We start from the raw sequence: 14,316 nt of genomic DNA, 5'->3' as shown, positions 1-14,316 counted from the left end.
GAACAGTCTCAAAGATACTCCCCAGACCTCTTCTTGCCCGCTGCTTGTACAGATCTGGAAGTCTGAGTGACACAGAAACCACTGATACAAGGGACACTAAAATTCATCAATGATGTTTCCAGTTACTCTGAAGCCAAAATTCCTTCTTAAAAAATGAGAGAATAATGAAGATTGAATAGTAATATATACACACCTGCAATGCTAAAAAGTTAGTTAAACATCACATGGCTTATCTGTATTTAAAAGCTGTGTCTACCTACTGCCCTCTTTTTTCTCACTAATTTTATATAATTGAGTAACATATCTTCTGTTACATTGAATGCCGTTGAGGTTTCTTTTCCTTTTTTTCCTTTTTTTCTCAGATTTTGTGCATAAATGACACATTTGGGACAATCTGTCTTTTTTATTGTTACATGAATTATCATGCTTAGCAGATAATATGAAAATAAACCAAAAAATACAATGAATGATTATTTCTATTGCCCCTGACAGTGGAAACCTGAGATTAGTAGTGGTGGAATTAAAAACAAAAGCAAAACAAAATTAAAAAAACAAAACAAAATATAAAAGTTGTTTTCATAAGAGGAATCTGGACATCCACTTTGTGAGACTAGCGCTACTTTAAATGTATCCTATTGTAAACTTTTTATTTTGTGCTGATTGCATACTAAAACACATGTTATTCTTAAACTTTTAATTTTGTGCTGACTGCATACTAAAAGACAGTAATGATGAGAGTTAAATCACTGAATTGCAAGATTGACTGTCTAAGAGAGGGAATTAATATATAAATCAAGTGCAAAATTGAATCTGATACTCAAGAGCAAATGCTACTTTTATAAACTGAATTTTAATAGTTTAAGGAAGCAGCTTCAGATTTGGTGTGTAACAATTCAGAAAATAATTTTGAGAAACATGGTATGGCTTTTACAGTTTTGTTGTACTGGTATTCTTCCATTGCATGAGCAAGTGCCAAAGGTCATCTCTGTTTTCAGAGCATTTAATGTGCTTTAAGAGGTCCATATAAAACCATATCAAGGATTTGGATAAAAGTTGCATGCATTTATTTACATATTTCTCACTACAAATTCAGTTAATTATCTAGATTTTTCCCAGTAACAAATATCCTGATAATTGAGAAAGTCTTTGGTTTTTACTTGGAGGTCAGGCATTGTCCAGGTGCCTGAGACTATTTAGCATTTCTATGACACTTTAGAGATGCTTTCAGACTTTGGGTGGCTAACAAGCTGTGTTTTGTACAAAACTAAGGATCTTAATCTGATCAAATGGTGGTGCTGAAAAGCTCCCTTGGTTTTTAATATGATGATCTAATGCTAGGAAATTGCAGTCTCTTGTTATTATACATAGATCAAGACATTCCATTCTGGATGTGGACTGTAACCTCTGTAGACCTTATTCTCTTGCTAAAGATCAGAGGATCCCTGGGCGACAGGAGTAAATTTAAATTATTTTGTCCACACTACTCCTTTCTCTCCACTCCCATCCTAAAATACTTTTAGTCTAAAGCATCGCTTTCATAGAAAAATGGATAGATAATTCGTGTTAATTACAAATCACATGATCATTGGATAACTTCATTCCTTGTGATCAACATTAGCTAGATGCAGTTATAAATGCTGATTTATTTATAGGTGTTCCACTCACCTCAACTTTTTTATATGATAGGCCATAAAATGTTGGGAATAGAACCAATTGTAGTGGGTCTCCACCATTCTGAATAGAAATTTTTCATTAGTCCTCTAAATCTCACATAACTTTGTCAAAATAGTGATAAGTTCATGAAGTGCGTCCATTAGCTTCTTCATGGGCTCACTGCTTGCTGTAAACCCTTTGTGGCAGTTCTTGTCATTAGGTACTTTTGAGTGGGGGGAAAAGAAGGAGGTTGGGAATGGGAAAGACTGTAGAATGAATCAGACATAACTTTCCTATGTTCATATATGAATACACGAACAGTATAACTCCACATCATGCACAACCACAAAAATGGGAAGTTATACTCCATGTATATATCATGTCAAAATACATTCTAGTGTCTTGTATAACTAAAAAGAGCAGATAAATTTTTTTTTAAAAAGTAGGTTCCCTGCTTCAGTCATTGGAAAACTATTTTACATTTTTCATCATCTAGTTGATAAATACAGTACCGTAGTTTATTTTAACACAATAGCTCTAGGTTAGAGTCAAGAGAGTCTTATTAAGTCAGATCATGAATGTCAATCTTTCTGAAAAATAACTTATTTGAGGAATCAGCTAAATATGTCCTAATTGAAACAAAACAAATGCAAAGGTTTCTATCCCAGGAAACTAATAAACTAGCACCTCACTTTCCTTTCTTCAAACTTTCTTTCAATCTCATTGTAGACTTTTGGTGATTTTTAAAGAATTTCTCAGTATTTCAGGTATGAAAAGAGATGCTTATACTTAGTATTTCCAAGAAATCAAATGATTTTTTTCCTTTTAATTATATCCTTTAGATGGTTTGTGCTACCTTTTAAAAAAGTCTCCTATTTTTAGTATTTAAATGTAAGCTTTCTCTATTGGACCTCTAAATACTACAATATGACACTGATACAGTTAATGCAAAAATAAACAAACAAACTCAGATTTGATGTGGATTAAATTACCCAGGTAGCCCTTGGCCATCAAAGACAGTTTTCTTTTTTCTTTTCTTTTTCTTGGCCTTTTTCCCTTATTACAAAGGGAACTTAAGTAAAAATTGGAGGATGCTGCAGCTGTTAAAAGCTCTCTGAAGCCCATTGAGCAAGAACAGAGCTGTTGAATAATGCAGACAAGATAATGAACAGCAGACAAATGATCCCAGGAGGCTACCCGCTGGGCAAAGGGAGTGTGTACTTAGAGGCTAGATTTATTATCCCAACATCTTTTGTGGTGACCTCCAATTTATTGGAAATACCTGAGACATTTATAAACTGAGGATTCTTCTATCTTAATGTAAGCTAAACGTGCTCATCATTTCTACCTTAGCTGCTTGAAGCCACATAACAAAGCTACAAAACCCCAAACTTCCTCTTTTAAAAAAGAAATAATTATCTAGCCAGGTAAAGAGAAAAGAACCAAGAAAGTAACCTTGTGGTCAGTATGTTAACTGAAGAACAGATTTATTAAGTGAAGTACAAATCTGTTAACTGAAGTGGCTCCCTAGACTATAGAAAGTATTCCAGATATGAGGCTTTCTTGTTTACTAAATTGCCAGTAAAGTTTAAACCTTCAGTGATTAGATTTATTCATTTTAGAAGCACAATCTATTCCTAATCAAATTTGGATCATTTTGTAACAAAATGATGTAACAAAAGCAAAAGTGTGGGAGATATTGTATGATAGGATTATACATTGTTTTTGACTTAAATGAGCATTCTTACGAGATAGTTTTTGATGCAGCACTTATTCTTTGAAATGTAAATAATCAAAAACTATTTTATGCAATTTCACAAATTTAGTGACAACCTCAGTCTAGGATTAAAGAAATTATTCCATAAAGGAAGAGAATCTTCCAAATCCATGAATGAACAAATTTCAGAAATCTTTGAACTATATTGCTCCCTCCTAAGATATCTGGTCTGTTTTTTGTTATTGTTGTTTGCTTTGTGTTTTGTGTTTTAAAGTATTCTACCTAACGTTAAAGATTAATTATTCTGACTTACTTGTCAATTTACCTTATTGAGGTTTTAGAGTTTAACCATATGCTAATTATATCAGTATATTAATTTAAGATAGCAAAATTCTCTTGACCATTTTTGCCTAAAAAATATGACTCTGTTTATTCACATTCTATCCATCACTTCAATCATATTAAGAGAAAATTGAGGGTTGGGTAGTTCAGTGTAGAGTGCTTGCTTAGAATGGGTGAGGCCCTAGGTTCCATTCCTAGCATTGAAAAAAAAACTTTCAATAGTATGCCAGGCACAGTGGTGCACACCTACAATACGAGTTACGCTCAGACTGAGGCAAGAGGATGACAAGTTCCAGCCCAGCCTGGGCAACCTAAGTGAGATCCTATCTCAAAAGAAAGATAAAAAGGACTGGAGATGTAGCTCAGTGGTAGAGCACACCTGGGTTCCATTCCAGGTACTGCTTAAAAAAAAAAAAAAAAAAAAAATATATATATATATATATATATATATATATAAAACAAGAAACAAAAAGAAAAAAGAAAGAGGAAAAAGAGTTTAGAAATTTTCAATTTAATTAAGTGATAACATTTAAATCATTAAAAATCTTTTTTTGTATTTGTATATGAGAGAAAATCAAATAGAAAGGTTTTAATTTCTAAAAAGGATTAGACTGAATGAGATTTAATATAAATTTGGAGTAACTGAAAGAAGATACTAGAAAGAAGAAAGTAATAGTAGATCCTTGCCAAAGGCAAATGGAATTCTTAATAAAAAACTGGATGAATAAAATTTAGTAAAGCTGAGATATGTTTCAATACACTGCAGTATAGCACCTACATGGCTCAAGAGAGCAAGCAGATGGCTTTGAATGCCCAACAGCATCACAAATTAACTAAGACCCTATCTATATGATGAGTCCATTTGCCCTTTCTCTTTTTGACCTCTGTGATGGTTGAATTCTGAGTTCATGACCAGTTGATGTCTAATTATAAGAATCATGTTAATGAACTGATTGCATTTACTAGTGTCAGTGAGAATATTTCAATCAATTCTCAATAAACTGAAAATGCACATAGATTGAATCATAGGCTTTCAGCAGCAATAAATAGAATTTTCATAAATACATATAATTAAATCTCAAGTATTTATGGGGCTGGGGCTGTAATTCAGTGGCAGAGCACTTGCCTAGCTTGTGTGAGGCACTGGGTGTAATCCTTAGCACCTCATAAAAGTAAACAATAAAGGAATTCTGTCCATTAAAAAAAAAAGAAGTATTTTAATTATAGTGTGTATATTCTTGATAATTAACTAAATAGTAAAATGTAACAGAAAATATGAAATATGTTTAGGCTTATAAACATAAATTCATCCTTCACCTATTTTTTTGAAACTCCTCAATCATCTTCCCATGATAGATCTATGAATACTGGCATGCAGATACATACCCCAATGCAGAATGTTAATTTTAATTTTTCTGAGCAAGCAGACAATGACCCAAGGAGAGGGCTTACATATGCCATTATTTAGGAGTACTAAACCTACCAAAATCCTGATCACGGGATAGTGAAACTCATCAGTTTGCAAGCCCTACCCATGTACACAGAGATTAACATTAGCTTTTAAATACCTTATTCTGGACAGTAAGGAATCACCAAACATTTAAGGAAAGCTTCAAATATGAAAGAAAGAAACCAAAATAGAAAAAAATTAAATAAATTTTTAAAAAAGGAATACAGAGCTTATGAAGAAAAATGCACTGGTAGAAAGGACATTTCCTGAGAGAAATATGAAAAGACAGTGCTTCCATAAAACAAGAATGAGAGCAATAAAAGAGAAGAATTCTGTCAATAAGAAAATTAAAAATTAAATTAGGATAAGAGAAATTGAAAATTAAAATATGATAAGAGAAATTAAAAAGCTCAAGAACAGGGCAGGGGTTGTGGCTCAGTGACAGAGTGCTTGCTTAGCACATGTGAGGCACTGGGTTCAATTCTCAGAACCACGTATAAATAAAAAAAATAAAGGTCCATTGACAACTAAAAAATTTTTTAAAAATAAATAAAAAGCTCAAGAACAATTTGGAGATAAAATTGAGAAAATATTTTAGATGGAAGAATGAGAGAAAAGAAAAAAGAGAGCATCAGTCATGTTAATCCAATATTTAGATAGTTTTTAAGAGCTACCTGAAAACAGAAAGAAGAAATGGGATAATATCATCAAAGATATATACTTTAAAAATTGCTACAACTAAAGGACATAAATCCAGATTGAAAAATCTACTGAAGGTCCAGCACAATACATGAAAAAAGTCACATCCCCACCTCAAGGCACATGATTATAAAATTTTAGTACATTGGAGAAAGCAAATATTCTGAAAGCATTAAAATGTAAGTTTAAAAAAAACTCACAAAGGATCAAGAGGTAGAGAGAAATTGGTTTTACAATCACAACTTGGGAAACTAAAAGAAAATGGAGGAATGTCATCAAAATTATGAAGAAGAGTGTTTTCCAATTTAGATTTCTGTACCCAGAAAAACAACCCAGTGAATTGAGTATTAACAGATATTTAATATCTCCAAAACTATATTTGCCTATACTGTTTCTCACAAAGTTTCTGGAGGATGTAGTCCAATAAAACAAAGAAAGTAAAAGCATGGGATCCAGAATAGGGAATAAAAGACACAGCAGGGTAAAAGAAATTCCTGGGATTATGGTGAAAGAAGGTTCCCAATGTGATATATTCACACATATTGAAAAATTTTTTCTTCCTATACAGAGTTTGGGGATGAACTGGTGATCAAGTCATAGATATGAACAAAATAAGCATAAAAAGGAGGCAATCCTTAACTTTATGAGGGAAAAGCTAACAAGGTATGAAAGGTAATTATAATTTTTGATCTACTCATATAAATGTGAGAACACTGAATAAGTAACAAAAACTGGTTGACAAAGAATTTGCTTGATAGAAGGTAAAAGTGTGTGTGTGTGTGTGTATGTGTGTGTGAGAGAGAGAGAGACTGTGTGAGAGAGAGAGAGAGAGAGACAGAGACAGAGACAGAGACAGAGACAGAGAGAGATACAGACAGTGCAGTTGTGAGTGTATTTTTTATTGTAGGATGTCAATGGGTAATACCTAAAGACTGAAGTATTAGGAGAAAAGGCTAAAGGAACTGAAATGGTTATCTCTGGGAAAGACCACTTATTGCTACGATGCACAGAAGTTGACTTCACAACACACAAGTAGCAGAATAGAGAAGGCTGAAAAGGGATAAAGAAGATAGCCAATATGGTAAGTTCCAGAGAGGAACAGGAAAGAGAATAAAGATAAGGATCATAAAGATCATAAAGAAAAGGAAAATGAAGCATAAAAATATTTAGAATTCTTAATCCTAGAGAACAAAATGATTGAAATAATTGAACAAAATAATTCCAGAATATGAAATTTACAGATTAGAAAAAATCATTTTATGTAGGTTAAAAAATATCCTGGACTGTAATAAAATGGGTTTTAACTCTAAGTCAGACAGCATGACAGTCTATATGCCAGTACAACATATTAAACATTTGAATGACTGCTTGGAAAGTTTTTTAAAATATATTTTTAGTTGTAGATGGACACAATGCCTTTATTTTATTTATTTTTATGTGGTGCTGAGGATCAAACCCAGTGCCTCACATGTGCTAGGCGAGTACTCTACCACTGAATCACAACCCCAACTCCCTGGAAACTTTTTGAGCCTTTTCTCATGATATTTATAAATTTCTCTGGGGGTTACATAAATGTTTCCCTTTTAAAGGCAAGAAGAATTCACCAAATAACTTTTCTTACAGTTCTAATTTTTTAAAACTGTGAAGCCATTCTAAAAGTAATCATTTTTTGAGGCAGTCATAATACCATTAGAAGTTGTATAATGTCCTATGGTTATGTTAACAAATCTCCACACACTTAGTGGTTCAACTCACAGTTCCCATGGGTCAGAAATTTGGGCATACCTTAATGGATCCTGTGTTCAGGTTATTACAAGATTATAATCAAGGTATCAGAAGGACTGTGCTCTCATCTGGAGGCTCACCTGGGAAACAATGTGCTTCCAAGATCTTTTGGTGTTGCCAGAATTTGTTTGCTTGTGGTTGTATGATGAGGATCCCAGTACTTGCTATCTCGTAGCTTGTGGTCACTGTCAGTTCCTAGAAGCTGAGTTCAGATCCTTGTTATATATATTTCTTCAAAATGACTGTTCACTTCAAGCCAGCAAGGAGACTTCCTCACTTCATTCTGCTAGGATGGAGTCTTATACAACACAACCATTACAAGAGTGGTAGTCCATCACCTTTGCCATGTCAAATGGGAAAGAAAGGATCACACACAAGCATGGATGCAAATGCAGGAAATCAGTGGGGGCCTCTTAGATCTGTCTGCCATATGAGTCAATGAAATTTATATATACATATATTTTAGTACTGGGAATTGAACTCAGGGGTGCTGAACTATGAGCCACATCCCCAACCCTTTTTATTTTTTATTTTGAGACAGGGTCTCACTAGGTTGCTTACAGCCTCGATAAGTTGCTGAGGCTGACTTTGAACTTGTGATCCTCCTGCCTCATCCTCCCAAGCTGCTGGGATTACAGGTGTGTGCTGAAAATATTTTGAAATATAAGATCTGCTAACTTTTGGTGTACAAGCATGGTTTTTAGCTTAATCATTACTCTTATATACATTTTCAATTTTTTAAAAATTTTAAGTGTAAAAGTAACTTTTTGACAAAACAACTCATAGCTCCACTCTGCTTAACTTATAGTGCAATGGGACCCAACTTCATTGGTTGTGCGTGGTGTTCATCTTATTTTCCATGCTTAGCCCAGTATCTGACTTAAAAGCAGATCAATGAATAACTGATGATTGAATGAATTCCCTCCCTAAAATATTTTAAAAATCCAAAGGTTAGTTATATATTCAGAAATTCACACTAAAGCTTTATGCTGTCAGGACCTGCCATAGCTCTTAATCGTTACTGTTAATGTAGCACAGAATAACAATGAAAACTGAAATTCATTGACTACTTACTCTGTTGCAGGCACTAGTCCAAGTACTGCACACCTTTTAACTAGTCAGTTCTCAAAATGGTCCTAAGAAGGCACTTACATATTTTAAGAACAATGAACACAAAAAAATCTTATAAATTTGAGAATCAATAGCACTAAGGTTTAAACCTAACATTTATCCTCTTAAAACTTCATTATCGTAAACTGCTTACTCTTTTCTCCACTTTATAAGGTTATGATCACATAAGCCAACTTCAACATGAACATTAAAACATATTTTTTTTCTTTGACCTCAACGTGTTCAACAGGTCTTTACCCTTTGAACAAAAATAGCCTTTCATATTTAAACCAGGAATGATTATTTTATGCAGCTCTTAAAATGTATTTATAAATAATCATGTATTCAAACATAATAAGTCATTTAGGACTGTAATTAGTCATTGTCAAGTCCTGGCAAACAGCAGGATTCTAATTGGAAAGCAGTGTTTGCCCTACTTGTGCCTCAATGAAACTTTCAAAGAAGGGCAGCATGTGCGTCCTAATCTGTTTTTCTAACAGCTAGTAGCGAATCAATGAAGATGAGGCTGGTGGCTATGATAAATTAATATGCACACTGACAACTTATAACCATGCAATTGCTTAGGGAATTACTATGTGACTATATCCAAGTAATTATATGTTTTAAATGATTTATCTCAATTTGTTAACAATACACCCTTAAAATGGAAATAAAAAGAAAGAAAATGCAAATAGCATGTTATACCAACTTTATGTTGAACTTATTAAGAGGTTGCCCTTTTAATGAAGAATTTAATGAATTAAGAGGTTTGTTATGAAGAAGCATTCTTACTACTTGTTAAGTGTTTGTCACCACAGACCTGTCATAGTCATTCTAATTATGATTAATACCTTATCTTGAATTCCATCTTCATTCACATTTCAGTAACAAATGTAACTTCCATTATATGATCAAGGTTCATGAAAACAGGATGATTTGCCTATGACCTTATATTTTATTCATTTTTGCATTCATATTTAACAGATTTCTCAGCAATGAAGGTTAACCTTATGGCTCTTTTAATTTTAAAGTGCATTTTATCCCTGACATGCTTTGCAACCATTGATACTGCTTTAGATCATGATTGTGGACTCAAGACAAATGAAAAATCCTAACATTTTGATTATTTTGTTATATACCCAGAAATGGCTACTTTAAGGCATTGTTTAAAAATATTTTTGTCTGGTATGGGCAGAGTTGGTTTAATTCTCTCAGGCCCTACTAATGTTCTCAATATGGAAGACACAGATTTATGAAGTTCAAAAATCATACGTTAGAATGCAGGGTCATATTTTCAGTGCAGTCTATATATAAATTGTGGCAAGTATGGAGGATTTTGTTGTTGAATTTATTTTTAAGTAGCATAATGTGCAATCCATATTATATAATGTTATTTATATATCTCTTTTTTTAGTTTTTTTTCTTCCTATATATGCATCCACTTTTACACTTACTCTCTTTTTTCTGCTGCTTCCTCTTTATTTCTGTACCCACTTTATTTCCTCTTATTTTAATTTATTTTTCATCTTCAGTTTACTCTCATCCTTTGCATCTTCCTTTGTCTCTACCTTCCAGGGACATATTCTCGCTATTTCTATCGTCCTCTATCCTTTTTCTCTTTCACTCTTCCTTTTCTAACCCATTCTTCTTCTTTAATGGAATTTATATTTTTTTTACCTGCATAAAAGGCAGGCTATAGGCCATCTTGGCATTTGATTTTGTGTTTTTAAGAGTCCTTGTTTACTTATACCACAGAGTGTTAAAAGCTTTGAAAGGAAATAAAAATAATATTACATTTTTTCTACCCCTTTTTATTAGACTGTCAAGAGAGAATCTTTACGAGATCCAAAGTGCTACATTAATAAGCTCACTATCATCTTCATGAAAATTAAGCCAATTCACTGTTGGTAACCATAATAATAATAATAATAAAACAATGGACTATCAGAAAACCAGATCATTTATCAAATGTGAAGTCTGCTCTCCTAAGGGCTGGGTATCAAAGAGGGGCAGCTTCTTTAGTGGGAAGAAGCTCTCTGGTCCCCAGAGCCGCTGGATCCTTCTCAATCTCTGGTGTTGATGAGGAACACTCCACACGTAACATCATCAAGGCATTTGCAGTAAGCCAGGTAGCAAGAGCGAAGTGTATGCAAATCAGGGAAATGAACTCTCTCCTGAGGTCTTCCAAATCACTCAATTCTTGAAGCAATTAGCAGATAGTCTATCTCCCCTTAAACTAGATGCATTTACATTTTCTTCATCATTTGAAGCATGTCTTCACACATTTCAGGTTCTCCATTATAAGCAGAGATAAGTACTATGCACTTATTGTCGAATCCAGCGGAATAAAGTCAAACACTCGTGATATGCAATATTCTAATGTTGTAAAGATCTGATGAGTTTTCCCTTTAAAAAATACTGCAAAACAGACTACGTTTTAATTACATTTTCTCAGAGGTATCTGGGGGAAGAAGGGTCATGTGTTTAAGAGTGTTTAATGTACTTTTGAAATTATATCTTCTAGCAGTCTCCAGTACTGATTTAATAGGTCTGATCTTTTGAAATGAATCCTATATCATATTTATGATGATGTCTTATTCGAGAATGAGGCTAAATCTAATGAGAGGCAATTCCTTTGATGAGAGTGACAATTACATCATTTAAGCCAACACATTCACCACTGTCTCACCTTATTGACTAGTAGCTTTGGAAATAAATTTACTGTCTCAATCTCAGGTTTTTGATTGTCATTTGTGAATAAGCTAGAAATAACTTAGGTGAGTTCATAGAAGCTAGAGATAAACCGCAATTTTTCATTAGCCATCATTTCCAACTTCTCTAAATACCATATCTTTCTTCTGAATTCAAATAAAGGATCAGAACTAGTAAAGAGGAAGCCTAAACTACATGGCAGACCCTGTTGCAATTGATCTCCCTTTTTTTCCAAATCCTTTTGGCTCTTTTGCAAATCCATTGTAGGAAGAGCATTTGAATACTGAAAGAATTGGCTAATGTGCCAAAGCAAATTCCCAAACAAATGTACACACATAACTAGGAGTAGATTATGTGAAATATTAATAAATATGAATCTGTAACAAGTAAAATACCTAGTTAGGGACAGACCTATTTCAACTTGAATTTAAGGATTACTTGGGTAAAGATAGAAATTAATCTTTTAAATTGCTACTGAAATGCCAGAATTTTCATAGTTAAGTTTTTTTTTTTCTTTTTTCCCTTTAAAAATGAGCCTTAGTATTTCCTTAATTTTCTTTATCATTTCAGGAAGAAATCTCATGTAATACCATGTAGTCTAGATCTTTGAATACTTAATAAAGTAAAAACTTTAAAAGGCAACTCTTTTGTTGAGGAAAAGGTAATGGAAAGCACAAGTCACAGTTTCAACTTAGCTAAGTTGGCAAAATACTGAGACACCATAGTTCATAAAATATATATGGCCAATAAATAATGTTGAGGCAACTAGTTACACAAGTCTAAAAAAGAAAATCTAAATCCTTACCTAATAAGCCATAAATTCTAGATGAATATATTGAATCAAAACAATAAAAATATGTTTCCCCTAGCTCCTTGATACTTTTACTTGAAAATGAAGATTTCAAATGATCTTTTTAAAAAGATTTTATGATGATTTTAATAAAACTTCAGAATGTGCTAAGGATTGCCTATATCTTATCCAGATATGAATTTGATCATCTTTTTATATGTTTGATAGACATAGCATAGTTTGGCAAGTTTCATTTATTTATTTATTTATTGGTGCTGGGATTGAACCCAGGAATGCTCTACCATTGAGTTCCATCCCTAGTCATTTTATTTTTGATTTTGAGACATGGTCTCCCTAAGTTGCTGAGGTTGACCTCAAATTTGTGATCCTCCTGCCTCAGCCTCCTGAGTAACTGAGATTACAGGTGTGCTCTACAACGTCAGACTGTCTATTAACTTACTTTTTTTTTTTTTGGTGGGGGTAGGAGTACTGGGGAATTGAACTCATGGGCACTAAACCACTGAGGCACATTCCCAGCCCATATTTTGTATTTTATTTAGAGACAGGGTCTTACTGAGTTGCTTAGCACCTCCCTGTTGCTGAGGTTGGCTTTGAACTTGTGAACCTCCTGTCTCAGCCTCACAAGCTACTGGGATTACAGACATACACCACCATGCCTGACTCATCAGAGAAGTCTGTTAACTTCTTATGGAAGAAACTAAAAAGGTCTTACTAAATGGTCTGTACACCATGACATTACATTACTAAAAATAGGTGTGATTTGTTTACTTCTAATATTAAGGCTTTTATGATGAAAGCTTTTGGTTACTTGATATTTTCTTCAAATCCTGCAGAAGCCTTAATAAGATATTTTTAGTTTAAAGAACAATAGAAGCTAGTCTCCTGAAACTAGTGCCTACAAGATAGCAACCATGAATGCTAGCTACAGAAAAGATGTTGGCCTGCTATAAAATCAGATTTTCAGTCAGATTTTCAAAGTGTAGGACAGGAAGAATGTCCTCTATTTTAGAAATACTTAAAGGATGAATAGTGAGGAAAGAATTACAGTAAAATAAAAATTTACTTACTGTTTCCCTAAAACTGATTTAATGATCTTTGAAGAGATCATAAAGATACTCTTCAGGATCTTTAAAGGATTGACTGATTATTTGACCACCTAATCACTTGATCTTATGTAAATGTTGCAAAAAAAAAAAAAAAGATTCAAGTTTTTGGAACAAATCTGCCTCAGAACTCAAAAAATGCCACCAGAAAAAGGCACCCAAGTTAAACAGGACCTTTTCAACTTCATTACTGATAATATAACTTTAAAAAAATTAATTGGCAAATAAAGATTGACAATTTAACTTGACAATTAAAAAAATTTTTAATTGACAAATAAATATTTAAGTTGTATGTCCATTTTGTGCCGATTAACAGAATATCTGAATAATGTATAAAGAAGGGAGGTTTATTTGGCTCATGATGTTGGAGGTTGGAGAGGCCAAACAGCATGGTATCAATGTCTGATAAGGACCCCTGGTTGTGTCACAACATGTTGGAGAAACAGAAATTGAACTGGATGCTTGCAGAAGAAAGTGAGCAGGGAGCGGCCACACTCACTCTTTTATAACAATCGCTCTTGCTGAAACTAATCCCACTTAGTGTGATCTAATCCATTCTACTAGACCAGCAGTAGCCCCATCAGGAGGGCAACCAGTACTACATCACCTCCCACTAAGCTCTACCTCTTGAAGTTCTCATCACCTTTCAATATTATTACTTTGGGAACCAAATTTCAAAATGAGTTTTTCTGGGGATTAACTATATCCAAACCATGGGAATATGTAACATGATGAGTTGATATGTGTACACATTGTGTAATGGTTATTGTACACAACTTAACACATTCAAATATCCATGATGTAAGTTAGATCCCAGAGTTTTCTACTATTTCTATGAGTTCAACTTTTTAAGTTTAAATATATAAGTGAGATTTGCAGGGTTTTGTCTGGTTTACTTCACTTAGCCTAAATTCCAAAAAAGCTCATATATTTT

The sequence above is a fragment of the Sciurus carolinensis genome, chromosome 14, assembly GCF_902686445.1.
Source record: "Sciurus carolinensis chromosome 14, mSciCar1.2, whole genome shotgun sequence".
NCBI classification, from domain to species: domain Eukaryota; kingdom Metazoa; phylum Chordata; class Mammalia; order Rodentia; family Sciuridae; genus Sciurus; species Sciurus carolinensis.
Note: the sequence above shows the minus strand (reverse complement) of the source record.